Genomic DNA, 11,741 nt, shown 5'->3' with positions numbered 1-11,741 from the left:
AACTCTGAAGACATGTCTAATTTAATTAAACCAATCAACGTAAACTAACTCTAATACCAAATATATTTCCAGATCAAATAAACCTGAAAAGCATTTGGATCAGTTTGTTATATTACTGTGAACTTTAGGAATACTTAATTGATAAGTACTTAATTCTAAGCCAATTAAATAGAGCTCTTTACAAATCACTTTGACAACACAATCTGGAGGTAGAAAAATATAACACATCATATATATATATATACCCCACACACACATATATATGTATATGTATATATGTATATATCTAATATATACACACACTATATATACACTAGAGAGAGAGACATATAACCATTCAGACTGACATAGAGACCCTCCACAGTTATGGCCTTAAAATTTTAGCCATGAGTCAGGTTTATTTCAATTTTCCCCTTCCTTAAGTGGAAGACAATTCTGTTTCCAATCTGATATTTTACAATATCTACAAGCATTTTAATATGATGGAGGGAGGTTTGGAATTGGTAAAGATCAGTGAGGCACATTTCTGGTTTTTGTAGAGATCTGCAAGACAAAATAGTCGTTGCCCATTCCCCAAACAACTGGATTACAGCCAGAATATCAAGGAACTGGCCCATCTTTCCAACTAAATTTATTTATTTTTGTATCAAGGAGATTTCTACCTGAAAGGCTATATAATTTAGACCTATTGATATTGGGAGACATGAATTCTTTGTGATGGGGATCCAGCATACTCCCACAAAGGACATTGCATTGCAAGGCCTGAAGCAGGCAGAGGTTGGTTACAGAGCCCCAGAAAGTAGGAGGGATTGGAAGAGACGGCAAAGCAAACTCAGTCACCAGTCTCAGGAGCTTCTGCTAAATTCACTTCCTGGTCTTAGTACTTACATGAATAACCTGTATCCTTGGAACTGGAGATAAGGTTGGAGTGCTCTCTGTAAATCTTTTAGGGGAAGAAAAGTTAAAATAGACAGATGGAACTAAGACAAGGAAACCAAAGGGAACCCATGAAAAAATAGGTGTGTGTGTGTGTGTTTTCTTTGCTCTTTTCCTGCTTCTATTCTTGCTAGGACTTGCATCTCAACCTTACACGTGCTTTAATATATGTCCTCTTTGTAAAGGTCAAGTTAATGATTTCTTTGGAGTCTTCCAGCACAATAGATAACATCTAAGGAGTGACCAGGCTAGGTCCAAATGTTTATTTTCCAAGACCACTGACTCACCAAGACCTCTAGCTCCAGGGCATAAGCAACTTGTGGAGGACACCTGAGCATTTGTCCTTATTTGACCGGTTCCTGGATGCCTGACAGGACACGTACATCAGACTGTTGTCCTCAGTAAAAACCTGGATCCCAAGCAAAGATGAGACTCATTCTTCTTCTCCTTTCTGAATCATCCAGATGCTCTATCTGTATCTGCTCTATCTCTGCAATAAACTCTGCTCTCACTTCCTGCTGGCTTATGTTTAACTTCTCTCCTGGGGATAGCCAAGGACCCTTTTGGATGGTCCTGCGGGACCCCTCTGGGTCCTTGGACCTGACTTGCCTGTATCAGAGCCAAATTTTGAGAAGGGAAATTTACATTGGATATGAATGTTAATTTTTGTTCGAAAATTGTCTAATTTCTGTTCTTTCATCTTGTTAAGAGGGTCCCTAAGGTTAGCCATTATAATTATATCTTTTTTATTTGGCCTTTCCATAAGTACCAATAAGATATTTATTTAGGATGAGAGCACTCTAAAGAGGTTTTTTCAATATAGAAATTTCTCCAAATGTTCCATCATCTGGCCATTGATGACGAGGATCTACTAATCTTAATAGGGACTCAAACCAATAAGCCTTTTTATGGGTTAATCATGGATGCAAGAAGCATCCTCAAGGAGAATGCAAGAGGTGCAGGCCTCACAAGATCCAGACAGGTCACTTCCAGAGTCAGCCTTGAAAGCACAGGCACTAATTATAAGGGGCCGAGTTTTAAAGGACTTTTCCAAACAAAGGGAATCACGTTCCCCCGTTCCCCCACTTTTTTTACTTCCTAAGTTTGGATCCATAGCCTATTCAGCTGCCTGTCAGACAAATAGGCATCCTTCAACTGGTAAAGACCAGGGAGAACATTCTCACTAGTCAGAAAATAGAAAATAGAAAACAGTGACCATCTCTGGGAAGAAAAAGAAAGGCTAGAAAACAAGAATACTTATCACCAAATCTTTACCAGTGTTGCTATACCCAAGGAATGAATTCTGCAAATATTTTCTCCAGCTTATCTTAAGTTAGAAAAGAAACATATATTCTCACTTCCCCTGAATCCTGCAAGCAAAGATCCTGGAGACTGATATGGTGTTAATCTTACCTTCTGCCAGCTTTTTGTCAAAGGTCCCAAGATCTGCAGCAGCCCCAGAGCCAGCAGTGTCCAGCCAGTGAAAAATCCCATCCAGGTTGCCAAAACTTCAGGGGCAGAAGATTTTTTGTCTTCCTTTCTAGCTTTCTTGGCTAGTCTACTAATTACACTGATATTACATTAACAGAAGAAAACCAAACAAATGTTTGGTAATGTGTATACATGGGAGAGACCCAGAAAAACTGAGTAACTCTCTGAAATTGCCAAAGCCATCACCTTAAAACCATCTTCAGATAAAGACAAAACGAGATATTGAGGGTGGACAGTCAGTTATGAGAGATTATCTGGACATGCACTGGAAACAAGGGTAAGGTTATTCAGACCTAAGTCATTGCCTTCTCCACTGATAATAGTTTCTAAAGATTGAGTCATCCTTCTCTTCCTGGTACAGCAAGGGAGGCACCCTTACAAATAAAGATTTTCCTTATACATGTACACGTCTCTTTAAAAAAGGTAACTTCTGTTTGGTTTTTAGAGCTCCTATGTTTGCAGTTTCTTAAAAATTAATCAGCCTAAAATAATCCTTATACCAAAAAGACATATTTTGGGGTGGCAAATGGTGCCTCTACAGTGGCTCTAATGGATAAATTCCCAAATCTCCGTGGTTTAACACAATAAAAGTTTATTTTTCATTCTCACAGTTGTCCTATGCAGGAGTTGCTGGTCGGACAGTTCACCAACCAATGACTTGGGGGCCTGGGCTCCCTTCTTATAATAGCTCCCAAGATCCACTTGAGGGGATCTTTAAACCAACCACCTGAAAGTGAAAAACAGCATGGAGGATGACAACAGGAAAGCAATTACGGGCTAAGCTTAAACGTGTGCACAATTTTCCCGCCCACGTTCTATGGCTGTGTCAAACAAGTGAAGCTGAGAAAGATTTTGTCATGTGCCAGATAGAAAAAGAAATGTATTTGATATTCTGCAGCAAGGTCTGCACAAAAGTAGAGTAATAAAGGGCAATTTCACAGAGGCATTAATTCCTCCACTAACTTTTCAGAAATATGGTCCACTTTCCAGGTGGACAATACATTGTGAAGAGCATCCCAGGCAGAAGTAAAACAAGGATAAGTAATAATACAGGGTATTGGAGGAAGAGTAGGTTGTATGGTGTGACTGGAGTGTAAGAAACAAGGGTGCAGGAAGGGAAACTGGGAGAACACTTAGCTCATCTCTACAAAACTTACCAAATATTTATAATATGTTTCATATATACTTTTAGGAGCTGAAATGAGGAAAAACATAAAGAACAAGTCTCATCCTCAAAGAGTTTCCAGTTCAGTGGATTCCACGAAATAGAGAACTGTGATTAAAATACAAGATAGACTTAAAGAAAGAAAGAAAGAAAGAAAGAAAGAAAGAAAGAAAGAAAGAAAGAAAGGAAGGAAGAGGAGGGCTTCTTCCTAGATAGCTCAGTCAGTTAAGCATCTGACTTCAGCTTAGGTCATGATCTCGTGGTTCGTGGGTTCAAGCCTCGCAGCAGGTTCTGTGCTGACAGCTCACAGCCTGGAGCCTGCTTCGGAATCTGTGTGTCTCTCTCTCTGTCCCTCCTCTGCTCTGCTCTGTCTCTCTCTGTCTCTGAAAAATGAATAAATGTTAAAATTTTTTTTAAATAAATAAAATAAAATACAAGATAGACTCCAGACAAACTTAAGAGAAGAATCAATAGGACTTTGTGTGTGATTGGATAGGAGGTGGTAAGAAAGGTGAGAACAATAGATAGGGGGTAACAAAAGAAATACAAAATAATTTCCAGACTTTAATTTGGGAGACTATGTAATTAGGAGAGAGAATATAGGAACAGAAATATGTTTGGGATGGGTAGAATCAATTGATGAAATTAATTTTAAACTTTTGAGCTCCAGGAACTTACGGAGCACTCACGTCAAGACTAGCAAGTCTTTAAAATCACATACCTAAGTGCGATTAAAATAAGCACCACATATACTAAAATTGGGACAATACAAAGAAGAATAGCATGGCCCCTGTGCAAGGATGACACACAGATTTGTTAAACACTCCATAGTTTTCAAAAAAATGTTGTTGTCCCTTGGTCTCAGCTGGCTAGAACTGGGCTCTATCAGTTGTCTCTTTCTTTGCTCTATTTGCTGCATCTCCTACTTGAACTACTTTTCAGTTGGCCAATAAATAGTTTTTTATTGTATAATAAAAAAAAATAGCCTTCCGTAAAACCTCATGTAGGTATCACTCCATTAGATGAAAGATTTTTAAAAAGAAAGGACTTCCTCACTTCCTCTGTCCCTTGTAGATTTCTACCCATTCATAAGAATGAAACTACTTCCTTTATTATATGCCATTAGTAATCTTCTAATTGACAAAATTAGTAGATTCTTTTCATTCTGCCTACCAGAAGTCTTTGGGAATATGACACGTTTGATCATCCCCACTCTAATTAACACTACCTGACACTTTAAGTGTGATGACAGTGCTCTTTTCTGATGTTCTGACTAACTGACTAACTTATTAACATCTTACTGACTGGTTAGACATTCTTACTAACTGCTGAGCTTCTTGGATGACTCCCCTGCCTCTCCCTCTTTCCATATTTGGTCCCCTTTCCTTTCTTCTTCCATATGTCAACCTCCCCTACATCTCTGTCCTCAGCTACCAATCGCATCAAGGGTCTTACTCACAGGCCTCCAGAGAGGAGGGAGGTGGCCCAAATGAATGGGGAATATATGCATATGCACACCCTGAGTGAAGAGTTGGATTCATGATGAAAAAAGGCAGCTACTCCTCAGTTCCCTTTTATATTTGACTTATGAAAATGCCAAGCACTATGCCCAGATCACTGTTTTATTAAGAAAAGCCACCCAATCTGCTTTTTTTCAAATATTATAGAACAGTAAATGGTAACCCATTTGTTTATTTATTTAGTTATGTATGTATGTATATATGCATTTATTTATTTAATATAGGATGATAACGTTAGGGACTCAGGGCAGGCTGCCCCAAGAAGGGTCAGTTTGGCATAAAGTTTATTTTGAGTTAAAAGTAATAAAAACCCAGCAGATGCAGGGAAAGCTCTCTGCCTCTGCCATAGCTGCCTACATTTACATAGGAAAGGAGAGCCTGTACTAGGAGGAGAGCTATTTACAGAGACTCCCCCTTACCTAAGGAACTTATCTGCATAATAGGACAACCTTGTTTTTCCAAACATCTCCTTTCACCTTCCTGCTAATGAGCTTTCTCCCTTGTATCCTCAGTCCTCGCCCCCTCTCCTTAGCTCATATATGCTCCTGGTTGCCTCATTGTCTTCAGAATTTCATGCCTCTGTAGATTCCCTGTATGTATGCCTATTAAATTTGATTTTCTCCTGTTAATCTGTCTCATTCAACTGGATTCTAAGTCCAGCTAGAAGGACCATAGGGCTGAGGAAGGTCTTTCTCCCTGACAATATTATGTGGTAGCCCATTTATTTGTTAAAATCTACTTAGGAGAAAAAAAATGCATTCCTCAACGTTGCTAATTTGTCATCTCTGACATAATTGTTACAAATGACTCCTGAATTAATATCAACTGTCCTGACCTCTGTCCTTAGGTACAGTATCAGGGCTCCAGCTGTGAACTGGGTATCTCCATCTTGTTATCACCCAGGTACCTCAAATTCAAGATACTCCACAATGAGATGTGTGGAAATTGGCAAGTGTAATTTCTATTATCTTCACAAAATATGCTTCAGGACAAGCTCTGAACGTTCTATATCCATCACCTTCATTTACATGTCAATGCTAAAGTTAAGCTAAAATTCAGAACTCTGAATGACTCATATGCAATTAGGCCACTTTAGTGTGTTGAACAATCTATATATAACAAGAATAACAATAATGGTAGATATAATACAAACAATAGTAGTCAGTATCCACTGTTTCTATTATTGTATTAGGCATTATGTTAAGTATTTTACATGCATTAACTTAAAGAATCTTCACAACAACTGTAAGAGAAAAGTAGTATCATTATTTCCCTTTTATATGTGATGAAACATAGGCTCAAATAAGTTCCCCAAATAATCTTAGTACTAAATATATGGTTTCAGTATCTAAATCGAGGCATGACCGATCTAAAAGCCTTCTAAACGCCACACTCTATTGCCCATTCCAACCTATACCAAATTGTCGTGGTTGAAAATGAAGTTCACAATTTTTTGAACACTTCTGATGAGAAATCTATCATAAAGAATAAATTCTTTTTCCAGAACGGTGCTGTGCAATTAGGACCTTTGGGTCAAGGCAGATTGGTTACCCTCTATCCGTGGGAACATTGGCAATTATGGTGGGTCCAGCATCATTCTCTTCTTTGAGTCTTAGAACTTCTTCTTTCCCCATGGGGACTGCCTGTTTCCCCTTCTGGAGGTTGGGTTGGCAATGTAAGAGCCATGCCTATCCTATCACACTGCAGGATTAGGAATGTGTATTAGTTTGCCAGGGCTGCCACAACAAAGTACCAAAGACTGGGTGGCTTAAACAATAGAAATTTATTTTCTCTTAGTTCTAAGGGCTGGTCGTCTGAGATCCATGTATCAGCAGGGTTGATTTTTTTGAGGCCTCACTCCTAGGGTTGCAGATGGCCTTCTCCACATGTCTTCACATGGTCTTCCCCTCTGTACATGTCTGTGTCTAAATTTCCTCTTCTTATAAAAATGTCAGTCATACTGGATTTGAGCCCAACCTAAATGACTTTATTTTAACTTAATTACCTCCCTAAAGAAACTATCTCAAGAAGTATAGTCACATTCTGAGGTACTAGGAGTTAGAACTTTGATCTATGAATTTTGGAAGAACACAACTTGGCCTGTAACAGGATGTAACCAAAGCTAGCCAATCAGTACATCCCAGGCTCCTAAAGAGAGAGGTTGGTCCTATGGGTATATTTTTCAAGCAAGTTTAAGCATTGCCTTTTTAAGGATTGATAGGAATGTAGAAAAAGGAAGATCTTTTCCTATTCTCTGAGATTCCTAGTTCCAAGGATGATACAGTTTTGAAAGCTTATCCATAAGCTGCAAAGTTTCTCTTTGCAGCCATGTAGAGAAAATCTGTAAGGATCAACATAAGAAAAGCAAACATAGGAGATGGAAAGAAGAGAGAATTCTGGTGATGTCATTTGTCCAAAAATATCCAGCCATGCCTAAACCTAGTGAACCCCCATAATTCTTACTTGAAGCCATACATTTTTGTTTCATTAAACCAGTCTGAATTAGAATTCTGTCACTTTCAGGGAGGCTGGGTGACTCAGTCAGTTAAGCATCTAACTCTTGATCTCAGCACAGGTCTTGATTTTAGCATTGTGAATTCAAGCCCCGTGTTGAGCTCCATGTTGGGTGTGCAAACTGATTTAAAAAAAATAATAATAATTTAGAATTCTGTCACTTTCAACTGAAAGAGGTCTGATAAACATACCTTGGAAAAAATAGTACCTTTGGCAGAGTAAGTTACATAGAACAACTAATGTTGTATTGGTGTAAATATAAATCTTAGTTTACCAAACACTATTAATAGTCATTGCCTCTATTGAAACAATTCTAAGATGTGTTGCTTACAGTATGTTGCAGATCAAGTGATGACTATCCTCCAGAATATTTCCCTATATGGAATTTCTTGGTGAAGGTGGGGTAATGGCAAATTCTTGATGTTAACGTGGGAACAACCAACTTTTTTACTGGGCTCCACCAACACGCTCAGTTTAATGGATAGGACAAAAAGGTACGAACAATAAATTCACAGACAAAGACTTCTCCACCTCTCTTGTAATATAAATGTAAAACAAAGAAATTTGTCTTTTTTTTCAGCTGTAAAACTTGTGAAAATTTATAACAATCCTAGTGCCGATTATGAAGTATTTTCTAGCTCTCTTCCTAATAAGGAAATCCATGGTAGATTTGCATTTCCTGGGCAAACTGTGATTAACTTCACTCATTAGTTATGGCTAAACAGGTTGTAATCATAAATGATAACTTTCACTTCTAGGCCAAAACATTTAATCGCTAATGCAAAACTCTCCAGACCTCTCCTGGGTAGGATTCCAGAAAAGAGGACACAGAGCAAAGTGCCCATTTAGCCCACAAAAGGTATATAGTTTGAGCAAGATAAACACTTAAGTTGTAAATCGCTGAGGTTTGGGCGTGCTTGTTATTGTGGATTACATAGCTTATTCTGACTGAGATGAAATGTAAAATGTGGTAACAGCCTATTTTGACAAAGTGTGTTAAAATTGCACATTTTACATACTGTTATTGGCAGGTAAAATTGAGCAAACTTTTTGGAATAAACTTTGGCAGGATGTCCTAGGAGATTAAGAAATTATTCATTTTGTCTCCTGTACTCTACCCTAATATAAAAAGGAAAAAGGGAAGACGTGCTAGCCCTGGTCACAATAGTTTTATTTTCCAGGAAGTTCAAAGCTAAATTTATTTTAATAAAGTTCCAGTGTATTGTAAGTTAAAAGTACCCACTGTCTCTGAGTTCAGGCCATGTGTTAGGGTTCTCTAGAGAAACAGAACAAGTAGGATACATACAGATATTTATTTAGAAATTTATTGCAGGAGATTTATTATAGGAATTGGCTCATGTGGTTTTAGAGGCTGAGAGGTACCACAATCTGCTGTCTGCAAGTGGGAGAACCAGGGAAGTTGGTGGTATAATTCAGTCCAAGTTCAAAGGCCTGACAATCTTGAGGCCAATGGCATAACTCCAGGTCTGAGTTCAAAAGCCTGAGAACCAGGAACACTGATGTCAGAGCACAGGAGAAAATGGATGTCTCAGCTCAAGCAGAGAGGTGAATTCACTCTTTTTCCATTTTTTTTTTTTTTTTGGTTTTATTTATTTATTTTGAATGATGCTCACCCACACTGATTAGGGTTATCTTCTTTATTCAAGTCTACTGATTCAAATGCTAATCTCCTCCAAAGACCCCCCCCCCCCCCCCATGGACAAACCCAGAAATAATATTTTACCAGCTCACTGGCACCACTTAGTGCAGTCAGGTTAACATCTAAACTTAACCACCTCAGGACACTTAATTATGAATTCAGGCTTTACCTCTCTTTGGCTGTTGTCATTTGCCCTTACTATGCTTTGGTTTCTTCATCTTAAAAATGAGATTTCCAATATCACCAAAATTAATTGGATAAAATAAACATTCAGCAAATGTTAGCTATTAATAGAATCATTATATAAGACCTTATATTCTGTTCCCCACCTTGTCCAAGTCTATATTCTCTGTCCTAATTTATATACTCATACTACTGATGCTTTATTTCTGTACGTTAGGATATTGTTGTAAAGTTATTTTAGTTCTATTCAGTCATTTATGGAGTAAAGTAGAATATTACTGAAGGTGTTGTCAAATAGCATCGCCTCTCCATGTTGAGGTTCAGGACCAAATAATATCAAAATATCACTATTACTGGGTCACCTGGGTGACTCAGTCGGTTAAGTGCCTGACTTCAGCTCAGGTCATGATCTCATGGTTCATGAGTGCAAGCCCTGCGTGGGGCTCTGTGCTGATAGCCTGGAGCCTGCTTTGTATTTTGTGTGTCTCTCTCTCTGTCCCTCCTCCCCTCGATCTCTCTCTCTCGCTCTCAAAATAAACATTAAAAAAATTTAAAAATATCACCATTGTTGTTACTTGCAGAGGTGATTGGAGACTGTGGGCAGAGTGAACTTAAGACCTTATCCTGAAATGAACAAATGTAAACCCTTCCTCCACTAATCCCTGGGAGGACCAGGAAGCTGCAGACCCACCACACTGGGGCAGGGTCCTCATCAAAAGGCAAAGAGTTAACAACAATACACCCCTTCTCCTGGCATAACAATCCAAGTAAAAGAGAGGGGAAGAAGTTCCATTGATTATATTTAACTACTTATCCCAAACTCACCAATCAGGTAAGTTTCTCCTTTTCCCAAGAGTAGGTAAACATGAGAGATGGATAGAGACTGAAGGAATAACCCTGGCATAGGAAAACATGTGGCCAGGAAAACAGACATCTGTCCTCTGCCATTTAACAGCTTTTATTCACTGATTTCACTATTCTTAAACAGATCAGCCAGAGATGGCAATCACCTTGTGAAAGAACCAAAATCTATGTGCATAATCTTACTCTTCTCTTCTTAAGGACTTTCCCTAACAGCAACCATAGCTCATTTAGATATTCTCCCTTACTTTATACCCAAGAAGGGTCTACAACAGGTCAGATGCCTTGAATAAATGAGCTCCAAACCACACCATACCCTACTCATTTCTCATGTTATCTCCTATTTCAAGTTCTTTTTGGCTAAATTGTTCAACATAGACCTTCAGAAGTTATGCAATAAAACCCAAAGATGTTCCAATAATCATAAATATTAGAAATATACAAATTTTAATATACTTCTCTTAGAAAGTATCCTGGAAGACACTAAAATAAAAAAAATTAAATTTCTTTATAAGTACAGTCCAAAGAGTTAAACTGTAAAATCCAATTATCTTCCCCTTGCAAGTTTCAAAGAAAGTAAAGTCCATATTTCTTTCTCTACTATTACTGCTGTGTCTTAGCAGAAGCATCTTATTCAGACACTAGGATGGGTTTTAAGTTTCTTCAGCAGCTGTGGCCTGAGATGCTTTTATTATTGAAATACATGTGGTCTCTCACTCACATGGATAAATCCCAGAGTTAACAGATTATTGCACGAGACAATCAAAACCTGTGCCCTTTAACAGTGTAACCTGTTTCTTAAATTGGTCTCTTTTCTTCTCTATTTTATGTAAAGCTCTTATCGTTTGCAGGCTTTCAGGAACTAATTTCTTCTCCATTTTCATGATCTCTCAATTTCTGTCTCTTTCCAGGCCTTGCCATTTGATTTTCAAACATATTTTTTAGATCTCTGCAGTAATTACACAGTCACTAGGTTCTTTATGTTCAAAATCATCCACAGTTTACCTTCACAACCCTAGAATGGATAATCCCACCAAAACAATAACAAACCCTGCCCTGAATGTAATCTTCTGCCTGGCTTACCTTTAATATGATTCAATTTGTCTGTCTTCCCTTACCGTCCCAATTTTCAGTTTTTGAGTATATTCCCTCAGGACGCAGGACTCTTCGTGCTGACTGTTCACCAGCAATAGCTTTGTCACCTCTAAACTCATTCAGCAATTCTTTGAAGAGTTTATGCCGTTCATCCCCTCTCAAATCTATTCAGACTTTCTGTAACCACTTAGAATAGCTGCCCCATCTTCAAGGGGAGGATTACAACTTGCACCTCCTATATGTATCACTGGAGTGACAGTAAATGGATCCCAAGAACATTTCCTGCCTGGAGGCTGGGAATTGAGACAGAAGACAT

At 38.3% G+C, this 11,741-nt stretch overlaps 1 non-coding gene across 1 annotated transcript; it reads left to right on the top strand.

The window, feature by feature from the left end:
- The first annotated feature begins 4,319 nt into the window (after positions 1–4,319).
- On the top strand, positions 4,320–4,427 carry LOC122220804. Its single transcript, XR_006202985.1, has one exon. It is a non-coding gene; the product is annotated as a U6 spliceosomal RNA (small nuclear RNA).
- Positions 4,428–11,741: the final 7,314 nt, after the last annotated feature.

This window comes from Panthera leo, chromosome B2 (assembly GCF_018350215.1).
Source record: "Panthera leo isolate Ple1 chromosome B2, P.leo_Ple1_pat1.1, whole genome shotgun sequence".
Lineage (NCBI taxonomy): Eukaryota > Metazoa > Chordata > Mammalia > Carnivora > Felidae > Panthera > Panthera leo.
Note: the sequence above shows the minus strand (reverse complement) of the source record. Positions and strands in the feature narration are given on the sequence as shown.